This window comes from Salvelinus alpinus, chromosome 15 (genome assembly GCF_045679555.1).
Source record: "Salvelinus alpinus chromosome 15, SLU_Salpinus.1, whole genome shotgun sequence".
In the NCBI taxonomy this organism is placed as follows: Eukaryota; Metazoa; Chordata; class Actinopteri; order Salmoniformes; family Salmonidae; genus Salvelinus; species Salvelinus alpinus.
Genome location: NC_092100.1, coordinates 17345130 through 17363856, shown reverse-complemented (window position 1 = coordinate 17363856; position 18727 = coordinate 17345130). Strand labels below are relative to the sequence as shown.

General features: G+C 43.4%; 1 pseudogene; it reads left to right on the top strand.

Moving 5' to 3' along the window:
* Positions 1 to 18136, top strand: part of LOC139540539 (WD repeat-containing protein 18-like) — a 76099-nt pseudogene extending 57963 nt beyond the window's left edge.
* Positions 18137 to 18727: the final 591 nt, after the last annotated feature.

Genomic DNA, 18727 nt, shown 5'->3' with positions numbered 1-18727 from the left:
TAAAGTATGTGTTAAAGGATTTTAATATAATTAAGTCTAATTTCAGTTTGTGACAAAACAAGCAAGTATAGTGTAGACAATCATTGTAGCATCTAAACTGCTGTGAAAAATATTTTCCATAACCAAAAATATTGTATTTTCAGCTGTTTGAAGCTGCTGTACAAAACCTAAAATAAAAGATGCAAAAACTAAAGCACGGGAAGCATAGAAATAGTGCACATCGAACAGATCTACCACTTCTTAGACCTGCTTTCAATGTGAATGACTGATCTATAACTAAAATGTATATGTGAATTTGGATGGTTCTACCCAAACAGTTACATGTTGCAGCTTTAATGTTGTATCCCTTGCCCTTGACTTTACAGGTCAGTACCTTATTAATTATGCTCAGTAATGTATTTTTGCTACACTATGCAAATGAGGACACTGATTTTAATTACATTGACTTTTTGTCAATATTGCTGTCTATCAGTGACTCGATGCCTCTTCAATCATTAATAGAAGCAAATTCTTATGTACTCCAAGTGGTTTGTCAATCAGCAAATTGGTAATGCAGCCTCTGAGATTGACCTTTGAGGTTAGCCAATGGAATTACATTTCAGGACCCACGGAGAGATGTCTGAATGCAGCTCCTCAAAGTGACAGGCCAAATATGAGGGGAGCGGGCCGAGTCAAACAAACGCATTTAACTGAATAGTTTTGGTTTTCCGCTTTGAGTGAAATGCAAGGCGGAGTTGCAGAGTGGAGATAGCTCTGCACTTCCTAAGCAGAACTCTCCTTTGAGAGGGGATTTGGTATGCCAAGCGTTTTAACGGTTAAAGGGTGCTCGCTCTGTGCCAACGTCAGGAGAGCGATAAATCAACACCCACCATGTTCTTTTTCGTTTTAACCTCCCTCCCCTGGCGTGAAATGGCTCTGGCAGCAATCTGGGTGCGCTGATGAGGTATTACAGCTCCCGTCCCTCCCTTAGTCAATTTAGATGCTGATGTAAAGATTTAAAGTGGGAGCAAAGATGAAAGCTTTGACAAACTGGTGACTATGTTCACCTCTCGTCTTCCTGTATCCACCCTGATAAGCTGAGACGACAGAGAGGTTGGCAAGGCCTGCTTTCACTACTGTAAGCATGTTACATTTTATGGTGGAGGTGTTATAATAAATAAGTGCTGCTATGAATGACAGCCTACTGTAAGTTTCCAGTGTTATGACAATGTGGTAGGGGTGTGAACGTTAAAATGAAATTGGGATAGTTAATGATAAGAAAAAATTCCCCCCACAAAATTTAAATCACGTTGCAGTCATCACAAAACATATTATTTGCCGTATTATACCCTAACTAGACTATAGCCTATAAAGGCCTGGGCAAAGGTATGTCATTTAAATTAAACCAGAGATGAGAAGGCGAACTTTAGGCTATTGAATTTGCAAGACAAGATATTGCGAGATACAGATTACCAAGACCGATCCGCACGTTTTTTTCCGTGTGCTGGCTCGCCTGCTCTTTCTGTTCGCTAATGATGCGGGTGTCTTCTTCTTCGTCTTCTTCTTCCCACCATTGACTGGAGTGTGGACCTCAGTTCATTGTTCAATCACCCACGTGGGTATATGCTCCTAAAAACCAATGGGGAGATGGAAGAGGCAGGACTTGCAGCCCGTCAAGTGTCAAAAATAGAACCAAGTTCTATTTTAGCACCTAGGTACACAGACGCGCGAGCAGGTTGGATGAAACGATTGAATAACATGTATGTGTACATTTTAATATGTAACTAAAGCGGTGTTGCCAGCATGTAACGCTCTAACTGCTGCCCCTAGCCTCCTAGCCTCCTAGCCTCCTAGCCTCCTAGCTGTTTCATTGATGATGGGCCCTGATTTACTGGTTGAGACATCGCAAGCCGAGACATTTTTAGATACTGCATTCCATTGCGAAATACAGCTTTGATTACCAATAGATATGCCTAGTGCACGGTTCTGATTCTGTCTGCCTGGGGGCCGACTTCCCTACACTGTGCCCCTCCCCTCTCTCCGTCCCCCACTTGATCGCAATGGAACATGTGAGTATTTGTGTTCTACGAAGTATGGCAACTAATCATTTTCCTCCGTTCCAAAAATACTGAATCTTCGGAGTCGATTCCTAGCAGAATCGAATCTTGACACTCAGGAATTGGAGTCGACACCCGCAGTCGACGTGCAAGGAGTCGAAGAATACATTATTTTGCAGTCTACTATCTACCACTATGTTTTCGTCGTTAACAGTTGGAAAATGGCAGAGAAAGGCAAGCGACAGCATCAAAGTCCTGTATGGCTTTACTTTGAGAAGTTAATTGAGAAGGTATTGAAATGCAAACTTTGTGAGGTGGAATTCCGGTATAGTAAATGTGGAACAGGTGTAATGCTTAACGATCTGACAGGGACACACCTTGAGATCCAAAGCATTGATGGCAGCAGCACAGTCGCAAAAATGGCTGTTGAATGGGAAAGAATTGGGCATACTGGAATTTACACCAGCCAAGCCCTGTAGCACAATATAGAGCTGTGCCAATGTCTGACTCACATTGTCATAAGCGTGTGCGTGTGCGCGCACATTACTGCAGTTAAACGGGAGTGTGGGAGGGAGTGCACCCACCTTGTGACCCCCCCCCCCGACTCTGGAGATTTATTGTCACATACATAGAATTCCCTAAGCTGTTTCTTTTAGGCCTCCTCCTACTGTTCCTCAGCTAACTGATCATGATTGTGACTGATGAATATTGGTCATGTGATATGTTGGGAGTTAGCACACAGGAAACAGCAGAAGAGTTGAGGGAAAATAAATACATCTTCTCTGAGGAGACTCAGTGATCTGAAATATCCGTCTGCCCCAAAACCATGGCGGCATGATAAGCATCAGTACAGGAGGAGTAGTTTGATCGAAGCCTCCGAGTCGGACGAGGCATCAGTGGGGAGTTTAATTAATGTATAAAGGTGAGGACGACCCCGGCCTGATCCACTACTGACAGTCTGAGTTGGATGCTCCTTCTAGCAGTCGCCGAATACAATCAACCGAGCAGGTTGACGTTTGTTGTCATGACTCTTGTCCTGGAGGCAGAACGGAGCAATTTCCCCTTAGATAGTCCAACTGCAAAGTTAAAAATTGTCTATTGAAAAAATGACTACAAAAATGTGCTTTTTGGTCTTAATTTGAGGTTTAGGGTTAGGCATTAGGGTTAGCAGTATGGTTAGGTTTAAAATCAAAATGTAAAATGTTACGACTTTGTGGCTGTGACAAATAGTGACCACTGCAGAGCTGCCTCCAGAACAAGATTCATGAGGAAAAAACGCTGACCTGCATCAACCGGATATACTCTTTCTTTTCCGCTGTTCCTCGATGTCACTTTGATAAATGCATGGTACAGACAGCCATCAGTCTAGTTGTCTCCTGGTCCATTTCCTCTGAAAAGTGTCACACCTGATGTTACATGTACTTATTTTTTAATTGATATAGATTCCCTCTAGTACTGATGCTGAGCAAGTGCCCTACCTTGTGTCTGAAATGTAGATAAAGTGTGATTACCACAGAGATAAAACAATAGTGACTTACCTATACAATGATTACTGTTTTGTTATCATATCAATATTGTGTAACAGCTCTAATTATATAATATGCCTCAAAATGCCATATTTTCATCCAATTCAGTTGAATTTGAGCACATTTCTGTAAGTGTTTGGACCTCCATATTTGTTTGCTTCTCCACACACACTCATAATTGCCATTTCAACCAGAATGAGCCGGTCAGGGTTGTTATAAATTGTGGCATTGTTTTGACAGGCCTGAAGAACTTGAGATTCAGAAACTAGACTTATGAAAGGGCTTAAGGAATAGCATAAATCCTGGAGCGCTTTCCATTCGGTGTTTTATCTGCCCTCCAAAGATTAGAATTACGAGCGTCAGCTTGTGTACAGTACACGCTCCCTCAACAAAATCTCCATATTCTACTCATAAATAATTTATCATCTCTATTGGTGTTTATTTTTCAGTCTATGATGCTAATTATGCGGGATCCAATTAATTAGTCCGCATGGGCACATTGAGGGAACCTTTAGTTTTTATTGAGTTAGGCTATTTGGCCATAAATGCTTTGTCTACTTGACTGCGATCATTTAACAGTGAAGCTCAGCCAACTACGCCAACACATGGCTGGCAATTTGTTCCAATAGATATTTTTTGTGCCGCGTGTTTAGGGACTTCAGAGACAGGAAGTGAATTAACATTTCAATATGCACTGACGTTTCATGCAACATGCTGTGTTCATACATCCCAGTTGAATGATTCCATTTGTTTATTTTCTATATCTGACTCTCTCTCTCATTCCTTCTCTTTCTCTCCCTCTAACCTCGGGGAATAAAATGATGATGTGATGGAGGAAGGATTTAATGCTGCCAAAAAGTTTTCATAAAGTTAGAATGGCTGACAATGTTCCAGCCGTTTTCATTCAAGCATGATTACTCCTGGGCTACAACACCCCAGGACTTATTCACAAAACTTTCAACCATTGCCTAGGCTTCATCTTGACAGACCTTTTAGATAAGTCTTCTCCCTCCCTAAACCGGAGGAACAAAATAGACGTGTGTGTACAGCGTAGAGACTACTCCACTGTGATATACAGAGCTGACTAATGTCAACCAAATAGTGAGAAAAGGGATGCTCAAAATGGATATTAATGACTTAATGAAAACAGGCGTAGGTGAAAACTCATCTCGGCAACCCAGAACCAGATTTAGCGTGAGGCCTCCAGCCAGCTAGAACGGACAAAATATAAGAAAACAATCTATGCCTTCAAGGACCAGTCAAGTAGATTGCACATCTATAGCTTTGAGTAATATAGCCTACCGTACTACTCACTGTAGTATGTATATACCGAAACTCAGAGCAAACTTTAAGTTTGCTCGGAGTTGTGTTTTTCCTTTTCAACCTGGGATTTTAAAGTTGTCCTTAATATCAAATTCACATGTATTTTACACTATTATAAAACATTTGTTAAGGTTACAACAAGAGAGCAAGTCTGCCATATCATTTTTCCTAGATTAGTATACCTGAAAACCAATGTGTGCATGATTCTTTTGCATTTTAGGAGAGCACAATCATTTTAGGGAGGTTACTTGGTGTTCTATGATAATAATGAATGATTGACTGTCACCCAGTCTAGGTATATCATGCATACTACATCTGGTCCATTCTGCTGTACTGCATCTCTGTTTGATCCTTTTTTCTCTTTTGGTCTTGTGAAAAAGCCATCACCATGTAGCTAAGACCATCAGTTGGAATAAGTCTGTCAGATCCTCCATCAGATTTCGATTCCCTCCATTAGTTTCTTGTGTAATAGAGCTCGATTCGGGGCATACAGAAGATGCCTTGTTGCCCCCTGCTGAAACCCCCCCTTTTCATCCGCCAATACCCTGGGAAATATGTTTTTATCCTGGCGGACAGATGGGCAATTCGGATGATTTGAAGGCCGCTTGTGGAAGACTGACAGTAATGGGTAAATAAAAGATCGTCCGTCGAGTTGAAGAGCACTAAAGCTCATGTAAGTGTTGGCATCATAAAAAAAGATTGAAAAGCAGTAGGCTTAGTCAGAACGTTATTCTTTCCGTTTTAAAAAGCACTGCTCTTTGTTACCCATGAATTAATAAGCAAGGAAGGCCAGTCAAAGGGTTATAGGCCGAGTAGAGATGGCTAGTTCACGTCCTCGTTCCCCTCTCTCCACTTGTCTTTCCTCTCTTCAGGCAGGTGAGGTGTGCAGGTCAGCGGACTGCCGCTGAGGTTCCTTAGACGGACTTCAACTTTCATGTCATAGTTCATGATGTAGCTGGATTGATGTTTGTATGGACGTAAAATAAAACTACAGCTCCAGCTTGCTTTCCAAAGCGCGTGACAGCACAAACCCATCAAAAGGAAGTACAGGAGGTTGAATCTCTGTCACCCCAGTTCCTGTAACAAGATGGTTCTCGACAGTGGTGAGTTTTTTGTTGTTGCCAAGAGCGGGAGTGTTCTCTCCCATGTTTTCCAGGTATCCCCTCAATGACACTGTTCAAAGTTGTAAAACTCGGACCATGCTCCAGTTAAGTGTGAATACGGTGGGGTGGAATGATGACGTACATAAAGACCACTTCTCCCCCACTTAGATGATTACTGGGGCCCTGAGTGTGTCATGTTCATCATCTCTCTTTCTTTACCACTCTCCCTCCTTTCTTCTGATGTTTCTGTGCCCCTCTCGTGTTTCACTGTCTGTACAACTGGATAACCTGTACGAGCATGAGGTGTGAAATGGAAATGTTTTTTTTGCTTATCCCAACTCTCCGAGACACCCTTGAAGAGAGGGGTCACGGCCAGGAATCAGCTATGATTTACACCGACCCTGTAGCAATTAGGTTTAGGTGCCTTGCTCAAGGGTCGATTGACAGATCTTTCATCTTGTCAGCTCTGGGATTCGAACTAGTAACCTTTTGTGATTAGTAACCTTTTGGTTACAGGCCCAACACTCTATACATTAGGCTACCTTGCTCCCTCACTCCTTCTCTCCCTCCTCACCTCCCTCTTTCCTCCTCTCTCTCCCCTCCCTCTTTCTAACTACTCTTACATCTCTCACAGGTCCGGTCACCAATGCCCTCATCATCCCTGCCCCTGCCAACATGTTCCTGCCTGACAGCCGCCCGGGCATCCACCTGCCCGGGCATCCACCTGCCCGGGCATCCACCTGCCTCGCTTCAGCCGGCACCTCAACCCTCTAGTGCAGGCTGAGGGCACTGAGACTGGAGGAGTGTGCCTGTGTCTGGCCCCCCCCACACAGGTTAGTCACAGCCCCGTAGGTACCCATGTACACAACCCAGGTTAGTCACAGCCCCGTAGGTACCCATGTACCCCACCCAGGTTAGTCACAGCCCCGTAGGTACCCATGTACCCCACCCAGGTTAGTCACAGCCCCGTACGTACCCATGTACACAACCCAGGTTAGTCACAGCCCCGTAGGTACCCATGTACACCACTCAGGTTAGTCACAGCCCCGTAGGTACCCATGTACCCCACCCAGGTTAGTCACAGCCCCGTAGGTACCCATGGTCACCACCCAGGTTAGTCACAGCCCCGTAGGTACCCATGGTCACCACCCAGATTAGTCACAGCCCCGTAGGTACCCATGTACAACACCCAAGGCTCGTCCTTGACTTAGGTTTGCTAAGTAGCATCATGATAGGCTTATGCTCTGTTAACAAATAAGATGGCATTGAAAGGTACAGTAATGAGAAGGTCATGTATCTAATCTGATTTTGTTGGTTGGTTGGTTATTAATAAGCAGCTGTCCCATCACTGATATCACAGGATGATGATGATAAGCAGTTTATTTACATACCTGGTGTCAATCAATCCATGCCTTAAGGGGATTAGAATTGTAAGCATATGTATAGTAAGAATATGTATAGTAAGAATATGTATATGCTTACTGTAGGTAACTTTCTTTCTCCCCGTAACCACCCACTCTAAATGAACGGCTGCAGTATGGTGACGAGACAGCTGTTTGTGCCGCACGTAATCCTAGCAGTGTCAAAATCAATTACACGGGGCTAAATTAAATGGTAATGGAGCGGTCTCTGAGTTACCTACCACCTGCTCACTCAGTTTCTACCCTTCGCGTACCACTGTGCTGGCATAGTTATCGCTCTCCCCTTCCCTCGCTTTCTCTCTCTCTGAGGTCGCTTATTTCCATAATGGCTAATCTCGGAGCTGCTGGGAATATAACTGTCGCTGAGAAATGAGCTTTTCCCCTGTGCTCCAAAAGCCAAAGAAACACAGAGAATGATTAGAAAACATATATTAATACTAATAGGAATTCCAAAAAACAATAATTCCGTCGTGCCCCCGGGGCATGGCCAACATCACAAAAATACTCTTTCTGATCGGTGCTGTGCTGTGTGCAAATGTTTCAGAGAAGGATAACTTTTTAGTTGTCCTTGTTATTTTCTTCTGGAATATGTATGCATGGGTCTGTGTGAGTGCCGAATGTGCTGCTACACTGCAGAGAGTGGAGAAGTCATTCCACTGGCACACACTGTGTTTGGCGGCGGTGGCTTGCCCTCAGATGAACCAGGGCCGGTTTGGCCCAGGGAAGAGAGAAAGAAAGCCCATAGCGAGTTGGCTGCCTGGGGTGAAGGGTCAGGGGGAGGCAGGGGAGATGGAGAGCCATAGGGGCTAGGGTGGTTCCCTTGGGCTCCTCTTGTAGGGTTGGGGTATCTCCATGTAAGGCTAATTGGACAGTTCCTCTGGGGGTAGGGGCACAGTACTTGGTTCAATGGAATATTAAGCAAATGGATAGATAACCATTCCTATCGCTATTTGCGTTTTCTTTCTCTCATTGAGGAGCAGCTGAGGGAAGGTGTCAGAGGGAAGTGTGTGTGTGTGTGTGTGTGTGTGTGTGTGTGTGTGTGTGTGTGTGTGTGTGTGTGTGTGTGTGTGTGTGTGTGTGTGTGTGTGTGTGTGTGTGTGTGTGTGTGTGTGTGTGTGTGTGTGTGTGTGTGTGTGTGTGTGTGTGTGTGTGTGTGTGTGGGGCAGTGTTTTGTCAGCGAGCATGGGATTGACCTGCGAGTCCTCACACATTGACTGACTACAGCCTCATTCTGTGCACACAGTGTTGATAAGGGTGAGTATCGGGGATAGGTTTTTTTTCCCCCCAAACGTTTAGTTTTGAAACAGAAAAGCCAAAAACAACATACTTGTCTTGTTAGACAATATAAACAAAAAGGTAAGCATTTTTGCTATATACTTTTGTAGGGCTGCACAATATGGGCTTAAACATGTAATTACATATGTTTTTCAAATATTTGTGATTTTTCATGTGATATAGATCTAAACGCTTTGAATGAACTGCTGGAGTCATAGAAATATAATGACTTCTATTAAGAAGCAAAGTGGAAAGCAGAGTAAACTATAAAAATGGATGTTACACGCGGCTGAGAACTGTTTCAAAATAATGCATGCGATATGGATATTGCACATGTCAATATTGCGATTTCTATAGAAATTTGATTAATTGTGCATCACTACCCTTTTGAAAGATTTTGAGCTAGCAATCATGCCTAAATATCAAGTACGCCAAAATAATAAAAAAAATGTACGGTTATTTTAAAGTTATTACAATGATGTGAAAAAAATTTAATTCCATAATGACTGGGCACTGATTTAGCTGGGATATTGTAAGGGCTATCAAATAAAGGTTTAGTGTAATACATTTTTACGTAATACAATCTCTATCATGGACTTGATCATCACATCGATGACTCGTCAAAACCACTCCCTGAGCATGCATACAGGAACCACAGTGGCAGCTCTCAAAAGCCTCATAAACCAACATTTTGAAGTGCCGACTGCCAGACAGAAGCTGAAAAGTAACAATGGGCAGGATATCAGTGATAATTAGAAACATTTGAGCTACTTTGGCCTGCATTCAGCATCCACGTTCCAGATATTCTTTAGAAATTTAACAGGCCAGGATATAATCTACGAGTTTGATGCCGGGTGAGACTGTCCCAGTTCAAAATTGAGGTCTACCATGTGAAGCAGAGGGGTATACTACAAAGCAAGATCAAGAAGTTTGCCAGCTAACTTGTCTAAATATTCTAAAATCACTTGTTATTTTTTTGAAAGATGAGCTTGAAATGGGTATGGTTGAATTGACCCAAGAGCAAAAAATACATCTAGCTGGAGCTTTCATAATGAACCAGAAAATTGACAGTTATTTCTGTATATTTCTGCAAAGTTAGCTGGATAACTCCTTGATCCTGCTTTGTAGTATACCCCTCAGGTCCCTGTGGACAAACAGAGGCTGATCTACAGGGGTAGGCAGCTTGACGATGTCAGTGTTCCAGTGTCTTGCCATTAAAAAGGGTAACACTATCTACCTTAAACTCTGCTCTGTGTTAGAGGTGGCTGAAGACAACTGAGCATCATCGACTTGAGACATGAAACTCATAATGTATGAAAAGCAATCAATATACAGTACCAGTCAAAAGTTTGGAGACACCTATTCATTCAAGGGTTTTTCTTTATTTTTGCTATTTTCTACATTGTAGAATAATAGTGAAGACATCACAACTATGAAATAACACATATGTAATCATGCAGTAACCAAAAAAGTGTGAAACAAATCAAAATATATTTTATATTTGAGATTCTTCAAAGTAGCCACCCTTTGCCTTGATGACAGCTTTCCACACTCTTGGCATTCTCTCAACCAGCTTCATGAAAGTCCATACTATGTCAAGAACAACTCAAATAAGCAAAGAGAAATTACATCTGGAAAATTTCATGAACATTGAAAGTTTCTTCAAGTGCAGTTGCAAAAACCATCAAGCGCTATGATGAAACTGGTTCTCATGAGGACTGCCACAGGAAAGGAAGACCCAGAGTTACCTCTGCTGCAGAGGATAAGTTCATTAGATTTACCAGCCTCAGAAATTGCAGCCCAAATAAATGCTTCACAGAGTTCAAATAACAGACATATCTCATTATCAACTGTTCAGAGGAGACCGTGTGATTCAGGCCTTTTGTGGTCGTATTGCTGCAAATATACCACTACTAAAGATCATCAATAAGAAGAAGAGACTTGCTTTGGCCAAGAAACACGAGCAATGGACAATCTTTACTTTGGTCTGTTGAGTCCAGATTTTAGATTTTTGGTTCCTACCGCCGTGTCTTTGTGAAATGCAGAGTAGGTGAACGGATGATCTCCCACAGTGAAGCATGGAGGAAGAGGTGTGATGGTGTGGGGGTGCTATGCTGGTGGCAGTGTCTGTGATTTATTTAGAATTCAAGGCACACTTAACCAGCATGGCTACCACAGCATTCTGCAGCGATACGCCATCCCATCTTGTTTGCACTTTTTTCAACACAACAATGTTTTTCAACACAACAATGACCCAACACACCTCCAGGCTGTGTAAGGGCTGTTTGACCAAGAAGGAGAGTGATGGAGTGCTCCATCAAATGACCTGGCCTCCACAATCACCCGACCTCAACCCAATTGAGATGGTTTGGGATGAGTTGGACCGCAGAGTGAAGGAAAAGCAGCCAACAAGTGCTCAGCATATGTGGGAACTCCTTCAAGACTGATTGAAAAGCATTCCAGGTTAAGCTGGTTGAGAGAATGCCAAGAATGTGCAAAGCTGTCATCAAGGCAAAGGGTGGCTACTTTGAAGAATTTAAGAACATTTTGTTTAACATAGTTTTGATGCCTTCACTATTATTCTATAGTGTAGAAAATAATAAAATGAAGAAAACCCTTGAATGAGTAGGTGTGTCCAAACTTTTGACTGGTACTGTTCGTCAATAATAGTGAAGACATCAAAACTATGAAATAACACATATGAGTAAGTGTCCAAACTTTTACCTGTTACTGTATATTGGACCAAGGGCAGTTTTTCAGTATCACTAAATGTTTTGTATTAAATGTTAAACTTTTTAAAAAGCATGGCTTATTTGAAATGTCAATTAAATAATTACATAACCTTTATGAAACACTTAAACATTAAAAAAATAATGATGGCCCCAATTTAAAATACTGGATTTATAAAATGGTTCAATCTAAAGCAGCCTGGAATTACAAATGTTAAAAATAATAATAATAGAGTGTGTTTCTGTAATTCATTTTATATGGCTAATTTGCTTTGACACACAAATTATACAAGTTATACATTTGAATCGATCAAGAATGGTTAATTAAGTGCTTTCCTCACCATCTTAAATAAGTATGCCCCATTCAAATTTTTTTAAACCAGGAACAGATATAGCCCTTGATTCACTCTAGACCTGACTGCCATTGACCAGCACAAAAACATCCTGTGGCGTACTGCATTCGCATCGAATAGCCCCCGCGATATGCAACTTTTCAGGGAAGTTAGGAACCAGTATACACAGGCAGTTAGGAAAGCAAAGGCTAGCTTTTTCAAACAGAAATTTGCATCCTGTAGCACAAACTCCAAAAAGTTCTGGGACACTGTGAAGTCAATTTAGAATAAGAGCACCTCCTCCCAGCTGCCCACTGCACTGAGGCTAGGAAACACTGTCACCACCGATAAATCGATCAACCGATAATTGAGAATTTCAATAAGCATTATTCTACGGCTGGTCATGCTTTCCACCTGGCTACCCCTACCCCGATCAACAGCCCTGCACCCTCCACAGTAACTTGCCCAAGCCTCCCCATTTCTCCTTCACCCAAATCCAGATAGCTGATGTTCTGAAAGAGATGAAAAATCTGTACCCCTACAAATCAGCTGGGCTAGACAATCTGGACCCTCTTTCTAAAATTTTCCGCCGAAATTGTTGCAACCACTATTACTAGCCTGTTCAACCTCTCTTTCGTATCGTCTGAGATCCCCACAGATTGGAAATCTGCCACGGTCATCCCCCTCTTCAAAGGGGGAGACACTCTAGACCCAAACTGCTACAGACCTATATCTATCCTACCCTGCCTTTCTAAAGTCTTCGAAAGCCAAGTTAACAAACTGATCTCCGACCATTTTGAATCCCACCGTACCTTCTCCGCTATGCAATCTGGATTCAGAGCTGACCATGGGTGCACCTCAGCCACGCTCAAGGTCCTAAACTATATTATAACCGCCATCGATAAGAGACAATACTGTGCAGCTGTATTCATCGACCTAGCCAAGGCTTTCGACTCTGTCAATCACCACATTCTTATCGGCAAACTCAACATTCTTGGTTTCTCAAATGACTGCCTCGCCTGGTTCACCTACTACTTCTCAGACAGAGTTCGGTGTGTCAAATTGGAGGGCCTGTTGTCCGGACCTCTGGCAGTCTCTATGGGGGTGCCACAGGGTTCAATTCTCGGGCCGACTCTTTTCTCTGTATACATCAAGGATGTTGCTCTTGCTGCTTGTGATTCTCTGATCCACCTCTATGCAGACGACACCATTCTGTATACTTCTGGCCCTTCTTTGGACACTGTGTTAACCAACCTCCAGATGAGCTCTCTCTCCAACTCTCCTCCTAAATGCATGCTCTTCAACAGATCGCTGCCACACCTTCCCACCCGTCCAGCATCACTACTCTGGACGGTTCTGACTTAGAATATGTGGACAACTACAAATACCTAGGTGTCTGGCTAGACTGTAAACTCTCCTTCCAGACTCACAGTAAGCATCTTCAATCCAAAAATAAATCTCGTAAAAATGACTATCCTACCGATCCTCGACTTCGGCGATGTCATTTACAAAATAGCCTCCAACACTCTACTCAGCAAATTGGATGCAGTATATCACAGTGCCATCCGTTTTGCCACCAAAGCCTCATATACTACCCACCACTGCGACCTGTATGCTCTCGTTGGCTGGCCCTCGCTTCATATTTGTCGCCAAACCCACTGGCTCCAGGTCATCTACAAGTCTCTGCTAGGTAAAGCCCCGCCTTGTCTCAGCTCACTGGTCACCATAGCAGCACCCACCCGTAGCACGCTCTCCAGCAGGTATATTTCACTGGTCACCCCCAAAGCCAATTCCTCCTTCGACCGCCTTTCCTTCCAGTTCTCTGCTGCCAATGACTGGAACAAACTGCAAAAATCACTGAAGCTGGAGACTCATATCTCCCTCACTAACTTTAAACACCAGCTGTCAGAGCAGCTCACAGATCACTGCACCTGTACATAGCCCATCTGTAAATAGCCCATCCAACTACCTCATCCCCATACTGTTATTTTTTTATATTTATTTGCTCCTTTGCACCCCAGTATCTCTACTTGCACACTCATCTTCTGCTCATCTATCACTCCAGTGTTTAATTGGTATATTGTAATTATTTCGCCACTATGGCCTATTTATTGCCTAATCTTACCTCATTTGCACACACTATATATAGACTTATTTTTCTATTGTATTGTTGACTGTATGTTTGTTTATTCCATGTGTAACTCTGTGTTGTTGTTTGTGTCGCACTGCTTTGCTTTATCTTGGCCAGGTCGCAGTTTTAAATGAGAATGCACACACACACACACACACACACACACACGCACACGCACACGCACACACACACACAGAGAATTGTCATTCAACCACTTCTGGACATGGCCTGTGCACCTTCTTTGATTGTATGTTTTCTCTCTCCTTAGGCCCTAAAGGAGACCAAACTATACTCCCTAATGACTGCCGTAACAGACAAGGTAAGTGGGCAGGTCGATGCAGAACGTATGTTATCTGTGCATTGGTCAACATATTTAGGAGTTCCCTATTAAGATTAGTGAGCAGGTCAACATCACTGCAGGGGGTCATATGACTTGCGATTATAGAGCATGTTCTAAGGGTGTTAAAGATGTAATATAACTGCTGTGTAAATGTTACGTATGCGTAGTCGCCGTAGGTTAACATTCTCAAATTGTATTGGTCACATACCCATATTTAGCAGATGTTATTTCAGGTGTAGCGAAATGCTTGTGTTCCTAGCTCCAACAGTGCAGTAGTATCTAACAATTCACAACAATACACAAATCTGAAAGACTGGAATTAAGAAATATATAAATATTAGGACGAGCAATGTCGGAGTGGCATTGACTAAATACAGTCGAATAGATACTGCTTTTCTCATCTCATATGAGTATACTGTGTGTAAACATTATTAAAGTGACTAGTTAAAGTGGCCAGTGATTCCATGTCTATGTATATAGGGCAGCATCGGGTGCTGTAGGGGTCCTGGAGGGCATGCAGTGTGCCACTGGTGATGCTTTGGGCAGACCGTACCACCCTCTGGAGAGCCCTGCGTTTGCAGGTGGTGCAGTTGCCGTACCAGGCAGTGATACAGCCCGACAGAATGCTCTCAATTGTGCATCTGTTAAAGTTTCTGAGGGTCACCTTGCCACAGGCTCAGCTGAAGGCTCTTCATTTTGACCCTTGAACTCCTCACAGCATTGCTTGCACTTTACTCACCGACCTCTCCAAAGGCCACGAGAAGAAAATACAGCTGCGATTAGTCTATCGGTTAGACAGGGTTGCCAGTTAGAATCCCAAGTCTGATGGGGAAAATTCTGTTGAAGTGAGCTGGCAACTGGAGGGTTGCTGTTATCGAATTCTAGATGCCATTGTCTGTCGTTGTGCCCTTGAGCAAGGCACTTAAACCCCCACAACAACTGCTCCACCAGTGTGGCAGCCCTCTGCTCCTACCTGTATGTGTCTTTCAGAAGGGTTGGGATAAAAAATAAGTCACATTTCAGTTAGACCTTGTGTACAATTGATGAATAAAGTAATCTTAAACTTATACAGTGACCCGATGCCAGCGCGTATATACTTACACAACTTTAATCTGCTTTGTATTTATATTTTTGCTATGTAATACTGGTATCGTCACTGCCCTACCGGCTATGGTGTCAGGACACAATATTGTAATATTGTCCTTTGCTATCTGGGGACTTGGTATATCCATCCTTCTCATATCCTTTCTTAGGAAATCATCCTCTCCTTAGCTATCTGGAGATCAACAACTAAGTGCAGGAGTATCACTTTTGAGTGGCAGATTGTGACAGATTGTGCTTTTAAAGCCAGGGTCTGCTTTGTTGGGACTGTATCTTAGTACATCCCTGTCCTGGTGGCAACAGCGACAGCAGCAGCTCTCCCTGTCCAATCATGGGCACTATCCAGCTGCTCCCTTCTGGGCCCCCTGCTCCACCTTGGGCTCTCTAGCATTCCTCTCTGACCCTCGCCAACACGGCCCTTCACATCACGGGTCTGTGGCTGGTGACGGTGGATTGCTTGCCTGTTTCTCTTCTGGAATTGATTCTGACCCCATAAGCCTCCATACCAGATCCCGCACTGGGAGGTCCAATGCAGTTGTATAGCTTTTTTTTTTTTTAACATGGATGACCCAAAATGTATAGGATTCAAAACTCCCCCCTCACTATTATGGCCATGTCATTTTTGCCAATGTTTGGAGAGCATTCTGACGCAAAATGTTTTCCATGCATCACACAACTGGGTTTTACACATTGGCAGTGGATAGGGAGATTCACCCCTAAACAATGTAACGTACTTTGGAACCTATTGAAAGGCGCTATATTACTGCAACCCATCATTATTACTCTTATTAAGTCTATTGTTGAATTGGCACAGCACATCTGTCATGAGATGTCTCTTGCTCACTCTCGACCAGCGCCCGGATGCAGTGTGTGGTCATGCGTGTGCGTAATTGTGTGCCAGTTAGGAGTGTGTTGGTGTTTTTCGTGGAGGGATTTGTCAGCTAACTAGACGAGGTCACCATCAGAAGCACCTTATCCCTGTGCTCAGCAAGCCGCTTACGACTCCACTACTCGGCCTCCCCGAGTCCCAATTGCACTTAAGTAGATTAGTCTCACTCCTTCCAAAAAGGGAGAGCAGCCCTCGCTCGCTCCCACAGGCGAGTCCAAAGCCCCCAGCCCGGCACGTCTTCACCCAATAAGGCATTCCAACAAATAAATCAAATTAAGACAGGCAATAGAGTTCTCCCCTCCGCTCTTTAATCTGAGAAGTGTAAGCATCCAGCGGCTGCCTGCACTGCGGAATCGGACACAATGGTAAATGTCAATATTTGCCTCGGTGAGATTAGGGAGGTTTTTCCAATGAGATTTCATATCCCTCAACCCAAGCCTTCCACTCACCGCCCTGGCTTCGGACTCCCAGCACCGGCAGTGGGCTTTCCGTCGGGAGCGGGTTTATTCTTTGCCAGATTGTAGTCCCACTGGAAATTAATTCCCCCGCTCATTTGCACACAATCGAGCATTTGACTCCAAACACAATACATTACCATAAATATTGGAGAGGTTTCATCCTTTTGTCGATTTGGAGACAGTTGGTCTATCAAAGAGTCGCTGTTTTAGAATCCACTGGGACTTGATACCTGAGGTGTTAGATTGAAATGTTCTGTGTCTACAAATATGTAGTTGCTTAACCTCCATATGGATCTCTCCCTCTTTACACTCTCCCCCCCCCCCCCCTTTTATTCTTCTTTCTCTCCGTCTTCTGTTAAACCCACAGTGTGTGTTTGGCGATGGTGAGAACACCAAGGTGCGCGTGTCAGAGCTGGAGGAGGAAGTGAGGACGCTGAAGAAGGTCAACAAGGACCTGTATGACTTCTCCACACAGCTCCTCACCAAGCCCAGCTAGAGAAGAGCCTGGCCATGGTTCCCCGTCCCACCAGCAGGGACTCTACTGGGGGGGTGACACTGCAAGCCCCCTTCACCACAGACCGGTAGGCTAGGCAAAGATAAGTTAGTATGTGTCATTCATATAGTTTGTTTTGTAAGGGAGAGAGTACATTCAACAGGACCTGGGGTGCAAAAGTTGTACCATGGACCATATTGCCTTTATCATGATCCCTCACCATATTTTGGATAAAGGATTTCATTTAAATTGACATGAAGAAAACATGCTCACCTTTTTTTGTGCTACACATGTTCAGTGTTAGCCACAGGATAATCGAAGTAGTGTAGTGCAGCCAGACTCAGCAGCATAATTGATCTTAGCCCTATATCGACTTAACAGAAGCTCCAGTCCCTTGACAACCTCAATTTACAGCCCTGTTCCTTCACACTCATCACCACTGCCTTTAAGCCCAAAAATTCCATCAGCCAAAAACGGGTATAACAGGATCCAGTTATTGCCCTCTGACTTTTTGTCCTCTGTCATCCGGCTAACCCAGTAAGAATCCCCCAAACTCTTAGTTTTCTATACAGACGCATTCTCCCAGCACTTAAGCGTTCAACCAGGTTAGGGCTCTACAGTGTGACCATTTTACTGCGCCTAAATATTTTGCTGTGCAATCTGGAATTTATATTTTATTTATGAGCACCAGTGTGCCCAGAAAAATTTAGGATTCTAGCTTTAATATCTGAAATATTTTTCATTGTGCTCTTAAATTTCTTTGTACGCCTACATTTTTTCTACTGCAGCTAATAGATTGGATGGATTTGTGTGACAATGACCTGTTGTGCCCCCAGGTGTTTAGCATCGACGAGATTGTTCATTTCTGTCACAAAATGGGTACAGTATGATCGCCATGGTTGGTAGGTACCCTTCACGCTATCTCTCAAGCAGAAATTTAAACCTCTCATTAAAATAGAAAGAAAATGGTGGTGTTAAATAGGGAACAGTGGAGTGTTTGATTTACCCTGTGGAACTAGCCAGAAGTCTGTGAGTTTTGTTTTTCAGCTTACAATACCTGTAGAAAACATGGATTTGGTTGTGTAGAGCTGCTGGGCAGTGTACAACTGCAGAATGGTTTTCTTTTCAGAATCCTTCAAAAAGAAACACACAATTAACCACTGTCAAAAAGGGAAGAGTTTGAGCTCTGAAATCGCCCTTCCTCTCATCACTGCTAATTCTCCACTGAGGGCACTATGTTAGAGGCAGCCACATAGAAACAGCTGTTGGTTTTATCCTCTTTTTCTCAGTTGTCCTGCTTTGATGAGATCTAAAAAATAAAAAATAAAATGGGTCCTGTATTTGTGTGTGCCTCTTCGGTAGAGAGAGGGAACTGCTAAGAAGCCCTCCTGTGTAGAGAAAGCCCTGGCTTTAGAACTTCAGCCTCTGTTCACCAAGGAGAGAGATGACTTACACACACCCCAACGTTGACTCCCATTAACTCACTGTTGGGGGGTGGGGATCAGGTCAGTGAGATGGAGCTTTTGATGACCTTGATCACAGATTAATCAGAGAGTCCAAGGGTTGACAG